The 21,384-nt window shown below is 42.3% G+C and overlaps 1 long non-coding RNA gene across 1 annotated transcript; it reads left to right on the plus strand.

Annotated features, from left to right (window-relative positions):
* The first annotated feature begins 520 nt into the window (after nt 1-520).
* Nucleotides 521-2,846, plus strand: LOC127349181 (uncharacterized). The gene is made up of 4 exons (XR_011742221.1): nt 521-787; nt 873-1,067; nt 1,731-1,796; nt 2,629-2,846. It is a non-coding gene; the product is annotated as an uncharacterized lncRNA (long non-coding RNA).
* The last annotated feature ends 18,538 nt before the right edge of the window (nt 2,847-21,384 follow it).

Consider the following 21,384-nt stretch of genomic DNA (forward strand, 5'->3'; position numbering starts at 1 on the left):
AAGTTATTTAAAACTTTTTCCCAAAATTTTAAATATCAAAATGCATGCATTGCATTCATAAGCATCATGGCATCGTTGCATTGCCTAGGAAAAACTTGAATGAAATTTTAAATTTTGTTATAGAAACCTAAAACCCGAAGTAATGCAAATAAAGCCATATAGGCCTATGTGCCGAATTTTTTTTTTTCAAAATGATTTAAAAGTGGTTCCAAAATATTCTACATTGAATAAGGAATCCGCTGATATTTTATTTGTATTTTTCTGACTTAGTTTAACTCACTTTTGATCAAATTCGGTTTTCAAAATATTTTCCCAAATACTAAAACAGAAAAAGATAAGAAAATCGGTAAAGGAAAAAAAAAAAGATGAAAGGAATCAAGCGGGGCAAATGGCCAGCCAAAGTCAAATCAACAAAGTGGCCACACACACACGCGCGCGTACGGCGCGCACGAAAGTAGCAGCACAGCAGTATGTGGTGTTCCTGCAGGTTTCTTTTTCTTCTTATTTCTAACGTGCGGGCCCCACTGCCACATCATCGTCATCAAGCTTGAGCAACGAACGGACACACCGCAGGACTGCGTACGTTTTCAGTTTCCCATCCCGAATTGATTTCCGGTGATTTAAGACACCATTTGATGCACCGTTTCTTCCTACTTAAGCTCCACATCCTCGTCTTCATTTCCCCTCAAACCACACAGACCGAGAGCCTCCAGGCTGCTCGAATTTGGCCTCGCAACTCCGCGGTACTGCCGCAGTATATCGTGGAATTCGGTGATCTCAGTCCACGGTTTGATCTCTAGTTTCTTCCAAACTTCCTATTTCTTCCTTGCGCACGTCTCAGACTTTGTTTCGTGAATTTTGGTGCACCACAGCGACGGTGCCATCTTCGTTTGTGAGCACGTCCGCGGGGCAGTTTCCAGCGAGCGATTCCGGACGAACCCGTCGATCTCCACGTTCCCGTCTTCGCCGATTTATATTTGTCAAATCAAGCGCCGTTGCCTGCTTCAACATCGCCGGGGAATCATCCTCGAAGAGGCGCGGTTGTATTCCAGCAATCCTCATCTCCTGTACGTGAGAAGCTGCTCCTTTGTTTTTTTTGTTTTTCCTTCTTCATTTCCTTGAACCACACGATTCTGATCCTACGGCTATAAGTAGATCACTTAAACGAAGGGGTATCCTCGAATAGGAAGATGCCACTTGTCATATCTGTTTGTATTTTCGAATTATTAGACAGAGAAACATAGAAACTCGTAAAAATCATATCTTTAGTTTCGTTTATCCAAATTTAGCAAACTTCGTGTCCCTGGATTCATAAAAACGTGTAGAATACAGTAGACACATAATATTGCACTTTTGCATCATATTTTTACACAGTTTTTGCAGAAACTCAAATAGAGTATTTTCTCTATATAAATAGTTCTACAAATTATTTTGGAGTAATTCCTTTTGCTATTAACAGAGTATTGAACCCTCTGTATAGTAGCATTAGAAAATAAAAATGTGACCTATACATTTCCCTTGTAGTATTTGTTTAGTGTTGTAGATCTTTTCTAATGATAGGAAATGTTTTTAATTATTAATGCAACGTTAAAATTGTACCATGGCATCATGCATATAGTTGAAACCTAAGTGTTTTGTTCATGTTTAATCCACATATTGCATCTATATTTTTATTTGCGATTGTATATGTGTTGCTATGTGTTTATGTAGTGAAAATATTATGTTTGTAGATTGTGGTTGTTCCGATTGCAACGAGTGTGTTTGCGAAGAGTGTACCAACTCATCCCCTCGCTAAGGCAAGTGTCACTTTTTCACTGTCCTACTGTTTGCTAAATATATTCTAGGATTTCATTAGTAGTGTGTAGGATTATTTTTATTATATACTCTATGTGTCTTGCTATGATTTGATTTCCCTTTTTCACCGTAAGTAGAGTTTCCTAGATATGTGGATAGATACGTGGCTGAGATATCATGTCAATTTTAGATGAGGTAAAAAGATATGTTTTCCATAATGAAAACAACTTGGTTCAAAAAAAAAACCTAGACATATTGGTATGATGGGGGCGTTTGCATGGTGAATAAAGGTGGGGATCGCCGTCCAGAAATCAAAGAGAATGGACATTTTTTTCCGTTAAGGAATCGTAAATAGCTAGAGTTCCTTACATTGGTACTACCGTAGGCGGACTAGCATTATGTATAGGGAGTTTACCCTTACATTGGTACTGCCGTAGGTGGACTAGCATTATGTATAGACAACTTATCCTTACATTGGTACTACCGTAGGCAGACTAGCATTATGTATAGGGAGCTTACCCTTACATTGGTGCTGCCGTAGGTGGACTAGCATTATGTACAGGTAATTCACCCTTACATTGGTACCTCCATTGGTGGACTAGCATCATGTATAGGAGATCCTCCTTACATTGGTACCCCTTGGTGTGCTAGTATTATGTATAGGGATTCTATAACAAGAATTCATTTTGATACATACAGAGTTAAGCCGAAGGAAGACCATGTTGCAATATGCATATAATTGATAGGTGTCTTTTACGCCCACCCAACAGTGACATCTTGCCAATACAATTCAAGTGTATTGACCCTTTGTGGCTGCAACGTTTCATGTTGCAGGTTATTTTCTGACTAAGGAATCAATGAATTAGGATCACGAGTTTTCGCTCAACATGTCTGCCTGTGGCATCATGAAGACAGATGGCTCCATGCTTTAAGTTTTACTTTACCGTTGTGAACTCTGAATAAGTGCTAGCTGAGAGCTATGCAAGTTGTAATAAACTATTTTATTTTACTGGATCATGCGGTGTAATATTGACCTTTGCTATTTGGTATTACATCTTAAACTTTGTGTGCTAGCAGTTCGATCCGGAACTAGCACAGTTACACAGGGATCGGCACCCTAGCGGGTGAGGTCACTACATATTGTATGACATCTCATGCCAACCAACCTGGTACAAATACCCAAGAATTTCATTATGTGACCAAACAAGGAATACATCCATAACATGTATATCATTTATATACACATGAGCTAGACTTTCTAGTCTTTTCTTTCTGCCAATAACCTTTTGTAGTTTCTCTTTTAGCTTTCCTCATTATTCAGAAAAACACTTCAACATCAATAACTTCTAGGTTTGTTGGTCAAATACCAATAACCTTGAGGTTCTTACTTTGAAGTTGACATCATATGACAAGTGTTCCGGATTTTACTATTAGTAACTTTTTAATATGATGAACAATTTCACTCATAATTTTATCCATCATATCATGACGACTTTTCGAGACCATGTATGTACATGCTAGGCTCGTAAAGTATAACCTCAGTATTCGCATGTGCAAATCTGTCTTGCACCCGTTGTATGCACACGTAGAATCTATAACACCCGATCATCACGTGATGCTTCGAAACGACGAGTCTTAGCAACGGTGCATACTAAGGACGATCACTTCATGGATATGTGAATATCGTTAGTGCCCCAATAGTTGGAGGATTGGGACGCCTTGCATCTTCAACCTTCGTACATTCCCATAAAACTTATGAGTTTATGTAGTGTCACCAAATTATATTCTATCATCTTGCAATAAGGTCTTAGATATCACATATATCTTATACCTCGCTTATTTCTGAAAGCAAAATTTTCAGCTCCTTACTTTTCAAAAAGATTTGAACTTCAAGTTTCATGGAGACAAGATAACTTTAGGTACTAATTGAAACCATAGTTTTTTGAATCAATAATGTGAGGTTTACTAAAAGTTTGCAATAGGATTTAATCATTTCTTGATTCTTTAACAATACGGTACCAGTCCGTAAAGTTTCTTGTCAGATTTTAACAGTATTTCTATTTCAATTACAAGACTAGCGCATGGTAGAAAAACGGATGCCAATACTACAAAATTAATTCAAAATACTACTCAGACTATGTTCATGATAATTAGTTCATGTTTTAATCTAATTACTAATGAACTCCCACTTAATACAACATCCCTCATAGTTGTTAAGTGGTACACGATCCAAATCCACTACACCAAAACCGATCATCACGTGAGATGATGTAGCTTCAATGGTGAACATCAACATGTTGATCATATCATCCATATGAGTCGTGTTCAACCTTTCGGTTTCCGTTGTCCCGAGGCCATGTCTGTACATGCTAGGCTCGTCAAGCAAACCCAAGTATTCCGCGTGTGCAACATGGCTTACACCCGTTGTATGTGAACGTTGAGTCTATCACATCCGATCATCACGAGATGCTTCGAAACGACGAACTATATCAACGGTGCATACGAGGGGAGAACACTTTATTATCTTGATATTAATGTGAGGGATCATCTTATAATGCTACCGTCGCATTCTAAGCAAAATAAGATGCATAAAGGATTAACATCACATGCAATTCATATGTGATATGATATGGCCCTTTAGTCTTTGCGCCTTCGATCTTCATCTCCAAAGAACGGACATGATCTCCATCATCAACGGGCACGATCTCCATCATCGCCGGCGTAGCGTCAAGGTCCATGGCGCCGTCTTCATGGTTGTTCACCTCATGTAGCAACTGTTACAACTACTTTGAAATACTACTCAACATGAAATTTAAAGACAACCATAAGGCTCCTGCCGGTTGCCACAATACAATAATGATCATCTCATACATATTCATCATCACATTATGGCCATATCACATCACCAAACCCTGCAAAAACAAGTTAGACGTCTCTAATTTGGTTTGCATATTTTACGTGGTTTAGGGTTTTCGAGTGAGATCTAATCTACCTACGAACATGAACCACAACGGTGATACTAGTGTTGTCAATAGAAGAGTAAATTGAATCTTCACTATAGTAGGAGAGACAGACACCCGCAAAGCCACTTATGCAATACAAGTTGCATGTCGAGCGTGGAGCAAATCTCATGAACGCGGTCATGTAAAGTTAGCCCGAGCCGCTTCATCCCACTATGCCACAAAGATGCAAAGTACTCAAACTAAAGACAACATAAGCATCAACGCCCACAAAACATTTGTGTTCTACTCGTGCAACCATCTATGCATAGACACGGCTCTGATACCACTGTAGGGATTCGTAGCATAGAAAACAAAAAAATCCTACCGCGAGAACGCAATCCAAGCCAAGATGCAATCTAGAAGACGGGAGCAACGAGGGGATGAACGAGAGTAACCCTTGAAGATTTCCAAAGCCTACGAGAGGAGGCTCTCGTTGCTGCGGTAGACGATCACTTGCCGCTTTCAAAAGCGCGTAGAAGATCTTGACGGTGCCACAATCGGGCAGCACCTCCGTACTCGGTCACACGTTCGGTGTTGATGATGACGTCCTTCTCCCCGTTCCAGCGGGCAGCGGAAGTAGTAGATCCTCCTAGGAATCCCGGCAGCACGACGGCGTGGTGGCGGTGATGGTGGAGAACTCCGGCAGGGCTTCGCCTATGCGCTGCGGGAGTATTATGTGGAGGAGGAGAGGCTAGGGTTTGAGAAGAGGGGGTGGCTAGGGCGCCGGCCATGGGAAGCCCTAGGTGGTGCGGCCAAGAGTGGCTGCCCCCTCCCTCTCCTCCTCATTATATAGGTGGAAATCCCCAAGAGTTGTAGTCCAAGTCTTCGAATAAGACCCCAACAACAAAACCTCCCATAGGTGGGAAACCTACTCAAGGGGGGAGTCCTACCCAATGTGGGATTCCCACCTTTCCCTTAGGTGGGGTGGCCGGCCATCTATGGTGGAGTCCACCTGGGACTCCACCCCTTAGGGTTTGGCTGGCCATTCAAGGTGGAGTCCCTCCGGGACTCCACTTTCCATGGTGATTTCTTCTGGACTTTTCTAGAACCTTCTAGAACCTGCCATAAATGCACCGGATCATTTCCAAACTTGGAATATGACTTCCTATATATGAATCTTATTCTCCGGACCATTCTGGACCTCCTCGTGATGTCCTGGATCTCATCCGAGACTCCGAACAAAACTTCGAACTCCATTCCATATTCCATATCTACTTAAATGACATCAAACCTTAAGTGTGTCACCCTACGGTTCGCGAACTATGCAGACATGTGATACGTCCAATTTGCATCACTATTTTATATCATAATTTGCTGTTATTCATTGATATATTTCATATTTGGAGATGATACTTATGTTATTTCATCTATTTTGCATGTTTCATGATTATTGGAGGATCGCGCACCGGAGTCAGGATTCTGCTGGAAAAAGCGCAGTCAGAATGCAATATTTCAGAAGATAAAAAATTGACGGAATTTATATGAAAAATCCTATTTTTCCAGAAGGTGAAGGGAGCCAGAAGGGGGAGCCGAGGAGGGCCACCGTGGGCCCACCTCACAGGCCGGCGCGGGCCAAGGCCTGGTCGCGCCGCCTTGTGGGGAGGGGGCCCACAGCCCCCTCTGGCCTCCTCTCCTTCGCGTATTTCTTCGTCCCGACAACCTAAGCTCCAGAGGATAGTCGCGAAGAGTCACAGCTGCCTCTGCGGGGCGGAGAACACCAGAGAGAAAAGAGCTCTCCGGCAGGCTGAGATCCGCCGGGGAAATTCCCTCCCGGAGGGGGAAATCGACGCCATCGTCACCGTCATCGAGCTGGACATCATCTCCATCACCATCGTCATCATCTACATCATCATCACCGTCGTCTCCACCGCTGCACATCGTCACCGCCGTAACAATTCGGGTTGGATCTTGATTGTTTGATAGGGGAAACTCTCCCGGTGTTGATTCTACTTGTTATTGATGCTATTGAGTGAAACCATTGAACCAAGGTTTATGTTCAGATTGTTATTCATCATCATATCACCTCTGATCATGTTCCATATGATGTCTCGTGAGTATTTCGTTTAGTTCTTGAGGACATGGGTGAAGTCTAAATGTTAGTAGTGAAGTATGGTTGAGTAATATTCAATGTTATGATATTTAAGTTGTGGTGTTATTCTTCTAGTGGTGTCATGTGAACGTCGACTACATGATACTTCACCTTTATGGGCCTAGGGGAATGCATCTTGTATTCGTTTGCCAATTTCGGGGTTGCCGGAGTGACAGAAACCTGAACCCCCGTTGGTATATCGGTGCAGGAGGGATAGCAGGATCTCAGAGTTTAAGGTTGTGGTTAGATTTATGTTAATTACTTTCTTGTAGTTGCGGATGCTTGCAAGGGGTATAATCACAAGTATGTATTAGTCCTAGGAAGGGCGGTGCATTAGCATAGGTTCACCCACACAACACTTATCAAAACAATGAAGATTAATTAGCCATATGTAGCGAAAGCACTAGACTAAAAACCCGTGTGTCCTCAAGAACGTTTGGTCATTATAAGTAAACAAACCGGCTTGTCCTTTGTGCTAAAAGGGATTGGGCCACTCGCTGCAATTGTTACTCTCGCACTTTACTTACTCGTACTTTATTCACCTGCTACATCAAAACCCCCTGAATACTTGTCTGTGAGCATTTACAGTGAATCCTTCATCGAAACTGCTTGTCAACACCTTCTGCTCCTCGTTGGGATCGACATTCTTACTTATCGAAAATACTACGATACACCCCCTATACTTGTGGGTCATCAAGACTATTTTCTGGCGCCGTTGCCGGGGAGTGAAGCGCTATTGGTAAGTGGAATTGGTAAGGGAAACTTTTACTGTTTGTGCTGATTTTATTTCTGCCTGCTGCCATAATTCGTTATGGAGAGATCTTCTCTTGAATTTTTATTTGGAAAATCTACTACTACTGCAAAGGTAGTGGATGAGGCGCCAGGTGAGGAAGAAATACCATACAAAATACCTATGAAAATTATTGAACGTGTTGTGGATAACCGTTATACAGGGGATGGAACTGTCCACCCTGGAGATCATTTACTGTTCTTACATGAATTATGCGGTTTATTCAAGTGTGCAGGTATTGCTATGGATGAAGTGAGGAAGAAACTATTCTCTATATCGCTTGCAGTAAAGCGGCGCATTGGTATAAATTACTGGATAATGGGGATTCTCTTGAATGGAATGATATTGTGCCCCTGTTTTATTCTAAGTTCTATCCTCCAAGTGAAATTCACAAGGATCGGAACCGCATATATAATTTTTGGCCTCATGATGGAGAGAGTATTGCCCAAGCGTGGGGGAGGTTGAAGTCTTTAATGCTCAAATGCCCCATTCATGAGCTTCCTGGTAATATTATTATTGATAATTTCTATGCAAGACTTTCTTTTCAAGACAAGACCTTGCTGGATACTTCTTGTTCTGGATCATTTACACACAACAAAGAAGAGTTTAAAAGGGACCTTCTTAATCGGAACCAGGAGAATACTGAAGGATGGGAGAACGACAAAGATAGAGAATCAGGTATAAATTATGATTATAAATGCATTGAAGCTTTTATGGATACTGATAAATTTCGTAATATGAAAAGTGCTACTTATGGTGGTCTAGATTCTCAAGTTGCTACAAATCTTTATAAAGCTTTTGCCTCTCATTATGAATTGCCTAAGAAGAAGTTTGTTAAGTATCATGAACCGTATAAAGATAAAATTGATTCATCTATAAATAAATGTGCTGTAGTTGAAACTGTTGATCATGTTATTCCTGAAGCTTATATTGAAAAAACTCCTTTCCCTGCTAAAATGAAGGAGTATTCTGTTATAAATAGTGCGGTTAATAAAAGTGAAAAGAAACCTATAGAACCTAAAGAGCAAATAAAAGTTGAACCTGCTATTGCAATAGTTAAAGATCTTGTGACTGAAAATGTGGAGGATGGTCATATTATTTTCTGTGAAGATGCTTCTAATATTGTTTCACATCCTAATAAGTCTAGAAAAACTAGTGTTCCTATGCTATCTGTTAGAATTGGTGATCATTGCTATTATGGTTTATGCGATATTGGTGCAAGTATTAGTGCTATTCCTTATGAGCTTTATACTGAGATTATGCACGAAATTGGTTCTTGTGAACTTGAAGATATTGATGTGGTTATTCGGCTGGCTAATAGAGAAACTATCTCTCCAATTGGTATTGTTCGAGATGTGGAAGTTCTATGTGGTAAGATTAAATATCCTGCTGACTTTTTGGTACTTGGTTCTGCTGCTAGTAAGTATTGTCCTATTATTTTTGGTAGACCTTTTCTAAATACTTGTGGAGCTGTTATAGATTGCAAGAAAGAGAAAATTTTGACTAAATTTGCTGGTGAGTCTTATGAGTTTAATTTCTCTAAATTTGCCAAAACTCCTTATAAAGCTGATTCGCCTAATAATGATTTTAGAGTTGAACAGTGTGCATCTATTGCTCTTGCTCCTAATAATCCTTTGCAGCAACATTTGGAGAATAGTGAGAGTGAAGTTTTTAGGGAAGAAAGAAATGAGCTTGATGAAATTTTCCTTCGTCAACCTATTCTTAAACATGATTTACCGGTAGAAGATCTAGGTACAACACTGCCACCAAAAGAAGATCCTGTTTTTGATTTAAAACCATTGCCTGATAATCTTAAATATGCTCATATTGATGATAAGAAAATATATCCTGTCATTATTAGTTCTAAGCTTTCAGAGTTTGAGGAAGAAAGGTTATTGGAAATATTGAAGAAGCACCGAGGAGCTATTGGCTACACTCTTGATGACTTGAAGGGGATTTCTCCCTCTATTTGCCAACATGCCATTAATATGGAAGATGATGCAAAGCCTGTTGTTGAACATCAGCGTCGTCTAATTCTTAAGATGAAGGATGTGGTAAGAAATGAGGTATTAAAACTTCTTGAAGCTGGTATTATATATCCTATTGCTGATAGTAGATGGGTTAGTCCTGTGCATTGTGTTCCTAAGAAAGGAGGAATGACTGTTGTGCCTAATGATAATGATGAGCTCATCCCTCAAAGAGTAGTTGTAGGGTATAGAATGTGCATTGATTATCGGAAAGTTAATAAGGTTACTAAGAAAGATCATTACCCTTTGCCTTTTATTGATCAAATGTTAGAAAGGTTATCTAAAAATACTCATTTTTGCTTTCTTGATGGTTATTCTGGGTTTTCACAAATGGCTGTTAAAACTAAGGATCAAGAGAAAACCACTTTCACTTGTCCCTATGGAACTTATGCTTATAGACGTATGCCTTTTGGTTTATGTAATGCTCCTGCTACTTTTCAAAGATGCATGTCTGCTATTTTTCATGGCTTTTGCGAAATATTGTAGAGGTATTCATGGATGATTTTTCTATCTATGGGAATTCCTTTGATAATTGCTTGCGGAACCTTGATAAAGTTTTGCAGAGATGTGAAGAAACTAACCTTGTTCTTAATTGGGAGAAATGCCACTTTATGGTTAATGAATGAATTGTATTGGGACATAAAATTTTGAGAGAGGTATTGAAGTTGATAGAGCTAAAGTTGAAGCAATTGAGAAGATGCCCTATCCTAGGGATGTTAAAGGTATTCGTAGTGTTCTTGGTCATGTTGGGTTTTATAGGAGGTTTATTAAAGACTTTTCCAAGATATCAAAACCTCTTACTAATCTTCTTCAAAAAGATGTACCTTTTGTTTTTGATGATGATTGTAAGGAAGCTTTTGAAACTCTAAAGAAAGCCTTAACAACTGCTCCTATAGTTGAACCTCCTGATTGGAACTTACCTTTTGAAATTATGTGTGATGCTAGTGATTTTGCTGTAGGCGCTGTTCTTGGACAGCGAGTAGATAAAAAATTGAATGTTATTCATTATGCTAGTAAAACCCTTGATGCTGCTCAAAGAAATTATGCTATTACTGAAAAAGAATTGTTAGCTGTAGTCTTTGCTTGTGATAAGTTTAGATCTTATATTGTTGATTCAAAAGTTACAATTCATACTGATCATGCTGCAATTAGATACCTTATGCAAAATAAAGATGCTAAGCCAAGGCTTATTAGATGGGTACTTCTGTTGCAAAAATTTGATTTACATATTGTAGATAGGAAAGGTGCTGATAATCCTGTTGCTGATAATTTGTCTAGATTAGAAAATATTGCTTATGATCCTGTTCCTGTTAATGATAGTTTTCCAAATGAACAATTGGTTGTAATAAAGGTGAGCTCGTGATACAGTCCTTGGTATGCTGATTATGCTAACTTTATTGTTTCCAAGTACTTGCCTCCAACCTTTTCAGCCCAGCAAAGGAGGAAATTCTTTTATGACTTGATGCATTATTTCTGGGATGACCCACACTTATATAAAGAAGGAGTGGATGGTATTCTGCGAAGATGTGTTCCCGAATATGAACAACAAGAGATATTGAGTAAATGTCATGGTAGTGCTTATGGAGGACATCACGCCGGAGATAGAACCGCACAAAAGGTTCTACAATCAGGTTTTTATTGGCTGACTCTCTTCAAAGATGCAAGGAAGTTTATTTTATCTTGTGATGAATGTCAAAGGGTTGGTAATATCTCCAGACGCAATGAAATGCCTATGAATTATACTCTTGTTATTGAACCATTTGATTGTTGGGGATTTGACTTCATGGGACCTTTTCCCTCTTCAGAAGGTAACACTCATATACTTGTTGCTATTGATTATGTTACTAAATGGGTGGAAGCCATACCTACAAAAAGTGCTGATGGTGAGACCTCTTTAAGAATGCTTTTAGATATTATTTTTCCTCGATTTGGAGTTCCTAGATATATTATGACTGATGGAGGTTCTCATTTTATTCATGGTGGTTTTAGAAAAACTCTTGCTAAATATGGTATTAATCATAGAATTGCTTCCGCTTATCATCCTCAAACTAGTGGGCAAGTAGAATTATCAAATAGAGAGATTAAATCTATCTTGGAAAAGATTGTTAATAAAACTAGAAAGAATTGGGCTAGTAAATTGAAGGAAGCATTGTGGGCTTATAGAACTGCTTATAAAAATCCCATGGGTATGTCACCTTATAAAATGGTCTATGGAAAAGCTTGTCATTTACCTTTAGAACTAGAGCACAAAGCTTATTGGGCAGTAAGAGAACTAAATAAAGATCCTAAACTAGCCGGTAAGAAGAGGTTGCTACAATTAAGTTCTCTAGATGAATGGAGAAGTGAAGCTTATGAAAATGCTAAACTCTTTAAAGAGAAAGTTAAGAAATGGCATGATAGAAGAATTATCAAAAGAGAATTTAATATTGGGGATAAAGTCCTATTGTATTGGTCTCGTCTCAGATTCTTTGCAAGGAAATTACTCTCGAAATGGGAAGGACCATATGTCGTTGAGGAGGTGTATCGTTCAGGAGCAATTAAAATTAGTTCTCTCCAAGGCGATGCCTCACAAGTGGTGAATGGACAAAGACTCAAGCATTATATCTCAGGTGATTCTTATAATGAAGATGTTGATGTTATTCGAGTGGAAACACCGGAGGCTTTTATCAAAGGTCAAATTGACAGTCCGCCAGAACTCGACTTTGAATAGGTAACAGTACTGGTAATAAAAAGTTCGCGATTTACTTTCCGAACAATGTTTTTGCTATTTTTGGAAAATATGAAAAATTACGAGATCGAAACAGAGTGGAGGAGACGCACGAGGGCGTGCCCCCATAGGCCGGCGCGGCCCCAGCCTGGCCGCGCCGCCCTATGAGGTGGCCACCTCGTCGCCTCTCTCCGACTCTGGTTCGACCTGGTACTTTCCTTTTGTCGTGAAAATTCCTGCTATATAATCCCCCGGACCCCTGGAGGTCTGTATATCGTTTTATCGACGTGTTTTGTTTCGAGCTGTTTCTGCCAGGATTTGTCTTTGATCTAGGAGCACCATGGCCTCCAACAACAAGGGTAAAGGGCTTTCGGAGGAAGAAGTGAAGAAGATGTCGTCAAAACAGGAACAACAAGCTGTTGGAAGCAAGCAAATCTTGGTGGGATCTGTTGACACTTGACGTTCTTTCTCTCATAACTTGCAGGGACCCTTACCACCCGCTCTTAGCCTCGACTCTTTCCCTGTGTTGGGAGAAGCTCTACGGGTTACCGATGAGTTTTGTGATCAATACCGTGCTCTGAGAAGGGAAGTGGAGATACTTCAGGAGGAGAATTACCGACTTCGTAGAATGCTGGAATATTACTCGATTCCCATCACAAGGCTGCCACCGCCACTTTCAGATAACAATGAATCTCTTCGAGTCTTAGTGCGAGAATCGCTAAATCGAGAAGCTGAAGCTGAAGGAGATCTGTAAGAATCGCGGGAAGAATTCATCACCACCACCGTCGAAGGAGTAATTCATCATCGGTATTGGCATCCCCTTGGTTTGTTCCAAGCTTGGGGGAGTGCCGCAGTATCACATCATCACTATCTTTTACTTTTTACTATCAAGTAGTGTCATATCATGAGTAGGGAAGTTATCATATAAGATGGGTTGCAGTGTGGAAGTATCTCTCCTTTAGTTGGTTGTCTATGTATCCCTTGGTGTGAGTTATCGTTATGGAATATTAATGAGAAGTCTTATCATTTACATATTGCACATCTTATTTTAGTTTGCAACCTCTATTATATGATTGATCTTGTTATTAGTATGGGTACCACTTTGGGAGCATTGAATAAATCTATTTGGTTTTGGCAAACTTAGCATTGGTCAATAGCAATAACACTTTGAGGTTTAAGTAGAAAAGGGAAATACATGTAGTTGTTTCATTGTCTTCTTTTCTTGTTAGCTCATAGCTTATTATTCTGAAGTTAAAATTGTTTGTGGTTACAAGGAAGATGCATGATTGTTTCTATCACATGTATATTTGTTTGTTTCCCTCAACTCTTGTGCTTGCTAATTAACCTTGCTAGCCAAAGACCTGTACCGAGAGGGAATGCTTCTCGTACATCCAAACCTTAACCCAAACCTATGTCATTTGTGTCCACCATACCTACCTACTACATCGTATTGCCTGCCATTCCAAGCAAATACTTCGTGTGCTACCTTTAAACAATTCAAAATTTATTATCTCTTATCTGTGTCAATGTTTCATAGCACATGAGGAAGTATGTGGTGTTTATCTTTCAATCTTGTTGGGCAACTTTCACCAATGGACTAGTGGCTTCATCCACTTATCCAATAACTTTGCAAAAAGAGCTGGCAATGGGGTTCCTAGCCCCGATTAATTAACCTTCATAATTTTATAAATAGACACTCCTCCATGGTATGTGATTGTTGGAAGGCACCCGAGGATTCGGTTAGCCATGGCTTGAGAAAGCAAAGGAGGGGAGGAGTGTCACCTAAATAAAACTAAAATAAAAAGGCACTCCTTCATGGTATGAGATTGTTGGCAGGCACCCGAGGATTCGGTTAGCCATGGTTTGTGAAAGCAAAGGATTCGGTTAGCTGCTCTTCGAGAGTTTGTCTGGCAAGGGGGTTAGAGTACCCGCTACTAGTCGTTGACAACAACAAACACCTCTCAAAATGTTACTTTTACTCTCTTTATATGATTTCAAAACTGAAAAAGCTCTAGCACATGATTTAATCCCTGCTTCCCTCTGCGAAGGGCCTGTCTTTTACTTTATGTTGAGTCAGTAAACCTATTTCCCTCCATCTTAAGCAAGCATTTGAGTTGTTGTGATCAAACCATCTATATTGTGATTTACTTCATCATGTCTCTTACTGTAACACCCCAAATTTCAATGAAAAAGAAAGTTAGAGAATTCCAGAAATACAAAATTTTCTGGCCAACAAAAACTTTTCTTTTGCATATAGTACCATGCATAGGACTTGTGCATTTGAGTGATATGCCATGATGATTGTTATTACTTGTATTTGTTATGCTCTAAAACCCTAGAGTGATCATGTGAAGATCACCAACCAAATAAATCAAAGTGGAAGAAATTTCCATAATTGAAAAACCCTAAAAACCCTCACATATGCCCTATGGCATTTTTATAAATTTTGACCCTAGACCTATTTGGTCTTCACCATTAGTTGAATAATGTTACTAAACACTTATCACAACTTTTGGAACCAAGGTTTCACTTTTCAAATAATTTTCCAACACTTTTCCCACTCACATGTGATGATGACCAAATCTGCCAATTTCAGTCTGATCACCACGTTGAGCCCCTGCAATTCAATTTTCCCAAACCATTCTTTGCTAACTCCTTGCACCATTTCAAAGTCAACATCAAGGTGAACAACTTTGATGAAGACCACCCTGCCAAATTCATCTTTGATCACTAGCTATGCTCATCCAAAGTTGCAACTTTATAATAAGTTCAACAATCTTCACTTAGCCATTTTGGGCCATTTTTGAAATCCAATTTTTCCACCACCACCTCAACTCATCTCTGGTCAAATACAACTTATCTCAACACTCACATTTCACAAACATTCACCTTTTGCATTATTTCCATTTTTGATATTTTTGTATTTTCCAATTTTGAACCCTATTCACACTATTGCAAATAGTGATCTACCTCACATTTTTCAAACCAAAGCTACACTACATTGTTCCCCTGCCCCCTCTAACCCTAAGGGAAGCATAGTGGAGCTAATGAGGAAGGAGCTAGATTGCATGGCATGGCCATGCCGGCCATGGCATCACCATGCCGAGCCTCCCCTCTCTCCATTGCTTGCCAACCTTGGCCCTCGCCACAAAGCACGCCACCACACCGCCTAGCCTCGCCTAGCACAGCCCTGGTCGAGGAGGAGCTCGACACCGCCGCCACCAGCTCGCGTCCAGGGCGCCCTCGACGCCGCGCACGTCGCGCGTGTGCACGCCGCGGGCACACACTGGCCACGCGCCGCGCCGTCACCACAAGCACGCCCTGGACTCGCTGACCAGCCGTTGAGCATCGCCGCGTCGCCACGCAACCACCAGACATGCTCTCGACCCCGACCCGTGGCCGCCGTCGCCGGAGACGACAACGTGATCCCGCGACCAGCACGGCAGACACGGAAGCAATGCTTCGCCCACAGACGCCGCCCGACCGTGCCATCACCACCTACGAGTCGCACGGACGAGGAGAACACCGTAGCACCCTCGCCTAGCTCGACCGCTCACCGTAGACGCCGCGCCATGGTCGACTTCTTCACGGCCAAGCCGCACCCTTGGCCATCTATAAATACCGCGTTCCCTGGACGAAGCTGAGCACACCACCACGTTCACCACCCTCCACTGCTTCTCCTCCACCCAACCACTCGCTCGATTCTTACCGGAGTTGCTCCAATTTGAAGCCCGGAGCCCGCCGCACCGCACCTCGCCGCCGGTCGATTGAGCCGATCCAGGAGACGCCGCCGGTGCCAGGAGCTTCGCCGTCGTCCACATCGACATCACGCACACTGCCAGCCACCGCGGGAGCCCTGGTTAGCTCTCCCACCCCTACCCGAGCCGCGGCGAACCTCTCTCTCGCCGGCGAGACGATGCACCTCGGCCGTTAGATCCCTCTCTAATCCTACGCTCCACGTCGCCCGCACCGCTTCGGCGTTTAAACGCCGCTGACATGCGGGACCCCCTGTCAGGCAGCCCACGCGGGCACGACGCGTGGTGGGCTGGCCTTGGGCCTGTTTAAACCATTTCAGCCCGTTAGCTTTTCCCGCCGGCTTTGTTTAATTCAAATTCGTTTTAAACATTTTCCAAACATTTTCAATACTGCCCAAACTTTGAAATTAAATAGTTTCCATTTGGCTAAACCAAATTTAGTGAATTTGATATTGTTGGAAAGCCACTGAAATTCTCTATCCAATGCCACTGGCCTCAGGGTCAAATTCTTTGTAGAATTAATGTGACAAAAATAACAAGCCAGGGACTTTTCCCTATTCAAATAATTCTTAAAAATCAACCAAAATAGATATTAAGTTATTTCCAACTCTAATAGCTCACTTTTGACTTACACTAATTGTTTATGCAATAAAATGGTGTGGTCACTTTGCATGATCATGCCATGATTTAATGAATGGATATGTTGACTAGTTTAACTAGTTGATATTATCCAAAACTATTAGATTTAAATTGTGTGAAGTCTTACACTTCATTTAAACTTGTCTCACATGAATTCATGGGATGTTTGGACCCCTGGTTCCAAACTCTCTTATATGAATTACTTGAGTTTTAAATCAAAGGTAGAGTTATTTAAATGGTATGAGGTGATCCACCTCATTTAAATCATTCTCCCAAATGATGATGATGATGAACATTTGATCTAGGTCAAGATGAGTTCATCCATGATTGTTGGAGAAATTAAATCTTAAGAAGATTTCAATGAGAGGAAATTATTTCTCAAGAACCCTATGGAAACTATCATTTACATATAGAATACAAATCCTATTTAAATCCCACAACCCATGCACCCTAGTTCATTTATGTGTGTGCATAGAGTAGTTTGTGTGTTTATTTGTGATGTGTGGAATAGCCATTGAATTAGTGAGTAATTATACTCGTATTCAAATTTAGACGGTAGCACCGGAGAGTACGCCAAGAAGAAGGTTGCTACCAGGAGGAGGAAGAGGAACAGTTTGAGAACTACCAAGGCAAGCTAAATTACTATGCAAGCTTTTATTCTTGCCAAGTGCAAAGCCCCTTGGGGCAAGGCACCATGTCTTACCTTTTCTTATGTGAACCCATCCCAAGTTTTTACTTGTTTTCCAAATGATTTTCCTTTTATAGTTAACTTTGGTCAAAATACAAGTGGTTTTTAGAGTAGGGAGTTAGCCTTTCCAAGCAAAGCAAGGTAGCACCTCTCATGAATTAGAGCTAGTGCTAATGAACTAACCTTAACTACTCGAGATGGGAACTTTGTGATTTTGAAAGGATTTTTAAACCTTGGAATGAAGAGGCATTCCATTGAATGAGTTTTGAAGGTGAATATGACCAAGAGAAGATGGTGATTTTTGATAAAACATGATGTGGGTTTGAATGCGATACCTTTCCAATTCTCAAGTACCCCCACAATACCTGATTATGGGTAGGGCTTAACCGGAAGTTTATGCGTCTTAGTATGGGTTCCCTCTAAACAAGCGTCATCGGGGTTATGCCGAAAGCTGCCTCTACCACAAAAGAAACGATACGATATGATGCGAAAGGAGGTGAATGTCCGGCCCAAGCCACGTGCAGTTCCAGGTTGACAGTTGGTCTTCACCGGGAGGCCAAGCTCATGGGGAGAGGTGCTCATACTAGGATTCGTAAGTGAAAGGTTATGGTTGATGATCCGCGCATCGTGTTACGATTATTCGGGAAATCCCGACGGATGAAATCAAATGTTGTGGCACAAGTGTGCAACCTCGCAGAGTGTAAACCTATTCGAATAGCCGCGTCCACGGTTACGGACGGTTGGAAAGGCCATACAGCTTTCCGATGTCATATCTTTGAAAATGATGTTGAAAGGTGATGGTGAATTGACTTGTGGTGAATTGAATTGAAATCACCACTTGAATGGTGGGAATGACACTAATGTTCCCCCTTGGGTTAGTTAGCACTTGAATAAGTTTTTCTCAAAACTTTGTGAACCAAAACTAGCTTTATGCAAATAAACTAGAGCTTAGCAAACCCTACTAGAATGTCTAGCACTTTTTCTTGAATTAGTTTGCGAGTACTCAACGTACTCACGGCTTTGTCCCTGGCTATTCAAATGGCCGAGTATGAAGATGAACAAGGAGATGACCAGCGGGACGCCTACAACAACTAAGCGCTTTCCGACGTCACGCGTTGGCCTCGTGGACTAGAGAGTCCTTGTATCTTACGCTTCCGCTATGTTCAAAGCTGAACGCCGGTATGTTCGATGATCAATAGATCAACTATTCGTGTAATATGGATCATGTGATTCCAATTTGTAAGACTTATGGGTTGTAATGAATGATGATTGTGATACTTAACTATTATGCCTCGCAACAACAATATTCCGGGATTGCGATGTATGACATAATAGGCATTCGGACTTAAAAATCCGGTGTTGACAAGTTGGTATCGAGCCATTGTTTGACCTTAGAAGACCTTAGTTAGAATGGGCGTTCTGAAAAATTTAACTTTGAAATCAAATGAAAGGACTTATTTGTGAAAATTTACTACACTCTTGCCTTCGAGACTTTGCCAAAATTTGATCATGTCTATCTTATTTAAATCAACTTAAAACCTTGCCACACTTTGCACTCTCTAACTTACTCATCCAATTCTCTTTCGATGGAGCCGAATGAACCCCTCAACACCAAGTTCTATCAGCTTGGAAACGGAGGAAGCTTGATCTTCGAGCATGACCTCGACTCCTGTCGGATCACCTTGGCCGCCCACACCCCGAGTTTCACGGGATTCAGGTGGACGACCAGCCGGAGGGGAACTGCGGTGGATTATCACTGCCGACTTGAGGGCAAGCTGGAGCCTCCCACCTCGGAGAGGATCCTTTTCTCTTTCGGGAAAGCAACCGGCTCGACGGGCTTGCACGTGCTCTTCAGAAGCACTTGCTCGTCCGTGCGGACAGAATACCGAAGCCCTTCGTGAGGAACGCTTTGCGCATCTCGCACGGCGTAACTCGACGGAAGACCCATGGATGTGCCACTCCACCCCGGCTTGAGGCACCATGTGGATCACTTGGACTTCATGCTCTACCGCACTCGAGAGGACCTCGACGCCTCTCGGCGCTTGCGCGAGCAGACCCATGCTCACATCATCGAGCAGGGTGAGGCGATCAAGCTACTCAACAACGACCGCAGGAACCTTCGCCAGCAGCGTGCCAAGAAGGACGCTACGATTCGCCGCCTTCGCGACCGGATCGCGCCACTTGAGGCCACCGTCACGGCCCAGGAGGATCAGATTCGTCACATGGAGGAGGACGATGGAGGCATCGATATTCAGGGAGGAGACGCCTTTACGAGCGATGACGATGACTTTGAGGAGGACGAGAACACCGAGGAGGAGGACTACGAGTTCTCGGAGGCCGGACAGGATGACTACGTCCCGATTGATATCGACGATGAGGAGTAGTTGCACTAGTTTCACTTATAGTAGGTGTGAGTTGTATCCCGTCCTTTGTATCGTAGCATGAGAATGGTTCTTAAAACCATTGGAGTATGTGTGTAGTTTGTACTATGTGTTGCATGAATGAATGAATGTTATGTTTGTCATGAAAAGATTACAAGTTTTCAAATGTTTTTCAAACTTAAATGAACCATAGAATATTCCCTCTTATCTCATGATCTTCTATACCTTCGTATGGCCCCTCCGAATCGCACCAACGACGCGATGATGCAGCTTCTGCAAACCCTGCTTGCGGACCGGGAAACCGAGAGAGCCGAGCGCCAAGCCAACATCATCGCCTTGCGAGAACATCGCCCAAGGCCATGGAAATCATGACCACCCCGGATCCAAGCTCAAGAACTTCCAACACCAACCCTCCGGTGTTTAGCAAGACCGAGGAGCCCCTCGACGCCGACGATTGGCTCCAGACTATGGAGAACAATCTGGAAGTAGCTGGAGTGGAAGCCAACGAGAAGGTGTTGTTCGCCACTCACTACCTCATTTGGACCAGCTCGCGCTTGGTGGACAAGTACCCGTGCCATGAACGGAGGTCAATTCATGACTTGGGAGGATTTCAAACTCAAGTTCAGCAAGTACCATGTACCCCCGGGTCTTATCAAGAAGATGAGGGATGAGTTCCGTGAACTGAAACAAGGTCGCATGACGGTGGTTGAGTACCGCGACAAGTTTCTCACCTTGTCAAGGTATGCCCCTGATGAGACGGACACCGTTGAAAAGAGGAAGGAGAGATTCCTGAACGGGCTGCATGATGAGATGCAGACTGTCCTCGTCAACATCCCCTTCGCCGACCTCGAAGCCCTTGTTGACTCCGCCATCCAGATGGAGGGCAAGTTGAACCAAGCCAATGAGAACCGCAAGCGCCGCATGGCAAATCAGAGTGGATCAAGCCACCCCCAAAAGTTTCGCCCTAGCTCAAGCGGAGGTTTCAATCCGAGACATAACAAACCCCCGATGCAGAACTCTCGCCCCGGTTATCGTAACCGAAGTGGAGGAAACTCCAAGCCAGGAGGCTACAACCCCAACTACAACAACAACAACTACAACCGCGCTCCACCTCGAGCCCCGAACACCAACAACACCAACACCAACACCAACCCCGTAACCGGGAGCAATGCCATTCCCGTTGCGAACAAGCAGGACAAGAGCACTATCACTTGTTATGAGTGTGGTGTAGTGGGGCACTACTCCAACGAGTGTCCCAAGCGTCTTGCCAAGCTCGCCGGCAACACCGCTGCTCCTGCTCAGCAGCAACGCCGTGTCTCCACCGGCAAGAAGTTCGCCCCCAACAACCCCAACAACCCCAACAACCGCAACGGCCGCCTCTACCACATGAACGCCGAAGAAGCCCAGGAAGCCCCAGATGTGGTACTGGGTATGTTTTCTGTCAACCACACCCCTGCTAGAGTGTTGTTTGATTCCGAGCATCGCATTCCTTTGTCACCGAAGATTTTGCAT

Source organism: Lolium perenne, chromosome 4, assembly GCF_019359855.2.
Source record: "Lolium perenne isolate Kyuss_39 chromosome 4, Kyuss_2.0, whole genome shotgun sequence".
Taxonomy (NCBI): domain Eukaryota; kingdom Viridiplantae; phylum Streptophyta; class Magnoliopsida; order Poales; family Poaceae; genus Lolium; species Lolium perenne.